Source organism: Sinocyclocheilus grahami, unplaced genomic scaffold (assembly GCF_001515645.1).
Source record: "Sinocyclocheilus grahami isolate Dianchi unplaced genomic scaffold, SAMN03320097.WGS_v1.1 scaffold28.1, whole genome shotgun sequence".
NCBI lineage: Eukaryota > Metazoa > Chordata > Actinopteri > Cypriniformes > Cyprinidae > Sinocyclocheilus > Sinocyclocheilus grahami.
The window spans coordinates 17,427-23,251 of NW_015505207.1; positions in this window are offsets into that span (position 1 = coordinate 17,427).

Below are 5,825 nucleotides of genomic sequence, written 5' to 3' on the forward strand. Positions count from 1 at the left end.
CCTTTATTAATGCAGTGCACGGTAGCCTCGTTGTCGCAATGAATAACGATTCTGGTGGTGGACCACTCTTTTCCCCAAAGAAAGGCTGCCACGACTATAGGATATAGCTCGAAAAGTGCTGAGGATATTAGCGACTGAGGTAAATCTAACAGCTGGGAAGGCCACGTAGAAGCGAACCAGCGGATGAGAGATGAAGGGGTGGCCTTGCGGAATGATTCGCATTGCGAAATTTAGATGACCAAGCATGGATAGCAGCTCACGTTTGGAGCAGTTTAGGTTGGCTAAAAGAGTGGAAGCCACCAGAATCGTTCTGTCTATTTTTTCCTCGGGTAGAGAAGCTTGGAATTTTTGTGAATCTAGGTTGATTCCCAAAAATTAGATGGAAGTGCTTCTAAGAGGTGGATTAAGTAGGGTACGGCGTAATTGTTGGAGAGGATCCAACAAATTGCTTCTGATAACAATTCTGCATCCAAATGTGAGGCGGACGGAAAAGTAGAATTTTTTTGTGCCAGCAGATGCCGAATAGGTGCCAAAAGTCAGGGTGGATGGGCATTACTTTAAAGGAGGGGGGGGGGGCTGAAAAGGGGCCAATCATAACATTTTCGTTGGTTTCTTTCTTAATTAAAAGATTGACCGTTTTGGGTTCGGCGAGAGCAGACTGAAGATTGGGGCAGATGAGGCTTTGGGAGGGGAGAACTTCGACACCGGGATGAAAACCATGTGAGAGGCCTGACAGTAGATAGTTAGAGAAATCAGAGTCAGGGTGATGAATCAATTCAGAAGATAAACGAGAGACATTTACGGGAGTCGATAAGTATTGTTTAGCATTTTTATTGGCAGCTTTCTTGACAGGGCAAATCAAGCGGGCGTGAGCACCGCCACAGAAATTGCAAATGTGCATGAAATCGGCATACCGTGCATGTGATGTTGCGGCAGCCTAAAAATACTCTGTTGTGAAGTTCAGTGTCCAAGGCCCCCCAGTAAGGACACTGGTTCCATTGGGCCACTCGAATAGCACATTTTGCTGAGAATAACTTGTGGTATGTGTAGAAATGGGAGCCCCCGTATGATAGCGCGAGATCGGCGACAATAGTAAGGTAGTCACCGAGCTCACGTCTCCTGTGAGGAAAAACGGAACAGATGACTTCAGTGTAGCAATTGAAAGTGATGGCAAATTCAGAAAATGACAGAATACGAGATTGAATATTTGATGTGTTTTTTAAGGTGACTGAAAATTCGCCGCAGTCGATTTGGCGGTCGGTGGACGAAGGCGAAATAGGAGACAGAAGGGAAAAAAGGTCTACGTCCGCACCTGAGAGGATTTGGTTCCGGATGATACTGGATACAGGGGGAGGGTCCAGGGCAAGGGCGTTTGGTGGCATAGGTAGCGGCGTGGCTGTGGATAGACAGTAGGATGAGCAGGCCTGGGGGATGGCAGTGGGAAAAGTAGCCACCGGAACCGCCTGCGGAGGCAAGCTCACGCTTGGAACAGCTCGGGGGGCAAGATTGGAAGAAAGAACAGGAAAGAGAGAGGGAATAGCGGGCGCCGGATGGTGTTTTCCTCAGGGAACAATTCGGTCTCAGACATCATGCGGCGATTGGATGTACCAATGCTGAAAGTCGAGAGATAACGAAGGTAGGGCGTACTTGGTTATTTATGGGAGTTTTCTCTTGCGCTGATTGGATAAATGGTGTAATCACTAATGATGAACTGGCCGTGTTTATTACCTGTGCGTGCTCCTCCCGAAATTTGTTTGTAAACATCACTTAAGGTTCAAAAAACACATTATTTTTCACACACTGTACATTATTGTTTCTCCTCTATGCCCCGCCTTTCTGAAACGTGTCGATTTTTACAAAGCTCATCGTTCTGAAAAAGCGAGGTGTGCTGTGATTGGCCAGCTAGGCGTTGCGTTGCATCGCGCCACAAAAACATAAGACCATGTCTGCATTTGTGATCGGAGAAATTACAAACAACCAGCCCTACTCTACACTGCCCAAAAAACTCGCTTTAAATATATAAAATATAAAAACTCTTTCAATATAAAAAACTTACTTTCAGTCTGTGAGTCAGAACAGCTGGCATTGTAGTCTACTCTCCCAGGATCAGGAAACAGTCCTTCATAAAATGTGCTGCACACATCTGAATATTTGGGTTGAAGTGTTCTGGAACAGTGTTGTAAATACAACTTAACCACTGATTTCTAGTCGTGTCCATTTTTGGAAGACCAAACAATGTAGTTTTGCTTTCACAACGAAACACAGCGTAACACACGGCGGCCTAGAGTGAGCAGAGGCCGGGGGATAAAGTGAGGAACGGCGGGAGGGCTAGAGTGAGCAGAGGCGGTGGATTCGACGAAGGAGCGTCCGGCGGGCTTGCGGCAACCACGTGTGATGACCCCGGGCTGGACTCCGCTTCGTCCACGGTGAAAGCCGATCCGGCGATCCATAGCGCAAAGTTGTAGTATTTCCTCAGCAACCAGCATGGATCAGCTCCAGGCATGACGAAGCAGATATCGTCCTCTTTTGGAAGGCCAAACAAAGTAGTTTCGCTTTCACAACGAATTACACAGTGCCTTCACGACATGGCGGCGGCAACAGCAATACTACAGCAAGAATAAAAATGATGCCTTCTTTCGTCGCATGAACATTTGGGCGGCGTTATGCAAATCTTCCCACATAATGACGTAGGTATGTGGGGGCGTGTTAGAACCAGCCATTTTAGGTAGGCGTGGCTGACTCTTAACTTCTATAAAGAAAATCTCTTTGGATTTGAGACTTTAGTCTTTGCAACTTTACAGATCTTCTTTATGCACCAAGAGCTTGTAACACTCCAAAGAGAAAGGAAAAATTTAAATCGCATCATATGACCCCTTTAAGAACAATAAATAGCAACACCGTATTATGATAGAAGGTCTACCATTCAAAACTACTGAAATATAACTGGCATCAGTAAAGTTCCTAAAGGATTTAAGATTTATTCACATTAAACTGTTCTTCAGTTACAAATCCTGAGAACTTTCACTATGCCAGCGAGGAATGGTGCGGTTCCAGGCAAGCAGTAGTATGAGCCCAAGTGCTGGATGTAATATGCTCTAAATTTATAATCCAGGACTGGAGAACAAAGAAACTAAGTCAAATGTATGTGCTACACGATAATGGTTAAATGGGTAATCATTAAAACAATAACATAACCATGATTATTAATCATGATTACTGTCATTTTAATTACATTTTTAAACATTTCATCAGAATTATTTCATTTTCACAATAGCACAAATCAAGAAAATGCCATGGTTTGCTTGCAGATTTAGTCACAGCAAACAGAGCAAATGTGTGAAAGAAAACAGACTGGCTGTATTGCACTAATATTTTAGCAGAATGTATCGCTATAGAGACTGCTATAGAAAAACTCCAACTTACATGTTTGCTAGCGTTTTCAGTGCATCAGCTCTTGTTCTGTAATGTAGAGTGTGTGTGCATGGTTGCCAGGTTGAGAAAATGATGTAAACCACTGGGCAGAAAATTTATCAATTTAAAAGAAACACTTGTTAGAGGATAAATAACCAGCAAGAAAATATCACAGATGGTTACAAGAGCTAATAACTGCTACAAAAAAGACATCTATAAATTATTAGTATGAGAACCTGCAACAGACACAAAAAGAATATATCAAGAACTTCAAATGTATACAAGGACTACAAGAATGAATCCAAAAGGCACATAATAAAATAGGTCTCAAATGAAATAAAAAGGTCTCCAATGAAATGTAGCGTCTGGACCAATCAAACACACAATTTTTCATTTGATTTAACAAATCAGTTATTCATTAGATTAACAAGTCGTCACAGACCCCTCACCCAATAAACTGGATGCCAGGATGTCTGCAACGACACCAGGCCCCCCCTGGTCCCCATGGCAACCACGACACCTCTGCTAGGCCAGATCCATTTACGACCTAATGGCATGTTGAGAATTTCCCCTCGCACTACATTTTCCATAGGAAATCCACAATACACAGTAGAAATGGACTTTTCTACTAATTAATTAATAGGAAAACCTTTCTTTGAATGAACACACATATCCTTCAGATCAAGGTGTATGTTGTCTTTGATATTTTTAGACTATTCTATGCATGCTTATGATGGAACCCATTCCTGTCATCTTGCCATATGTAATCCTACCATGTTTAGTATCTATGAATTCGCCTTCTGATGATCGAAACGAGCATGTATATTATATGTTGGTACATAGGCAATATATTAGTGTCCTTAGAATCTGTAGTAATTTCGATTCAAGTTCCATATGCAAATTACCATACTTCCACACAAAGAGTCATAAAACTCCCCAGTATCTCAAAACTCCCACTTGGGATACCGGCCTTTCTCATTGGACAAGCCCATCTTGAGAGGTGGGATCTTCTCCAACCTTAAAGGCATCACACCATGTGACCCGCCCAGAGTCGGTGGTTTGTTTGAATTCTGATAAGATGTGAGCTACAATGCTCCAGGACATCCTAAGCTTGTGCCAGGCTTCGGCCTTGACTTTTACATTCACCAAGATTCTCTGACTCAAAACAGGTTCTTTTTCATCAACCAACTTCAGCAAAGATCAACTTGAACCTTTGAACTGCATCAAGCCTTTCTTTCAGACAGACGAGACGTGCAAGTATTCAAACTTAGTCTTATTAATTGATACATTAGGTATCATTTGCACCTTTTTACAAAGGTGTGTTTGAACTAAGAATCTGATGTTTCCTTCAGGTGTAAATCTGCTGAATATCAAATGGTACCATAGTTTCATATTCTCATTTCTCTTATCTTTACTGCGTTAAGCTTTAACCCTTTCCTATACAAACTGTATGCGTGTGTGTGTGTATGTGTATGTTAGACCAGTTTAAGTGTTTATGTAGTTAATAAAGTCTTACTTGTATCACACTTGACATTGTTCATTGTTTGCTCATAACTGGAGTCACTTAATCATGCAGATTTATGCTACAAGCTCTTTGTAGAATTGTACAGTAAGAAAGTTATTTCCCTTAACCAGGAAATTAACATTCTTAGAATTGACAGACAGTTGACCCTGAGAGGTCAGCTAAATATCTACAGCGGATCTAAATATTTATAATTAATTATAACTAGTTATGATTAATTATTCATATTTCCCCATGAGCTGATTCGCTACAGAAATAACAATTGGACTAAAATGGATCAATCATGGTCCAAATCTTGTGTAGCACTACTTCAACTGAAGGTGGGCAATCAGAAGATAGATGCCCATAAACATACCGTTAAGAACAAACAAAAAAGAATGAAAGAAAACTCTGAAACAAGACAATAAACAGGCACTCTTTTGGTTAGGTCTTTCCTTAGTGTTCTACATTCAAGTTCTTTTATTTAGCAAATAGAAACTTATTCCTGAAAGTCTGATGACGAAAATCTACATACTGTAGCAAATCAGCTCAAAAGGAAATATGAATAATTAATCATAACTAGTTATAATTAATTATAAATATTTAGATCCGCTGTAGATATTTACTTGACCTCTCAGGATCAACTGTCTGTCAATTCTAAGAATGTTAATTTCCTGGTTAAGGGAAATAACTTTCTTACTGTACAACTCTACACAGAGCTTGTAGCATAAATCTGCATGATTAGGGACTCCAGTTATGAGCAAACAATGAACAACGTCAAGTGTGATACAAGTAAGGCTTTATTGACTACATAAACACTTAAACTAGTCTAACATACTACATAAACACTTAAGCTGGTCTAACATACTATATAAACACTTAAACTGGTCTAACATACACATACACACACACA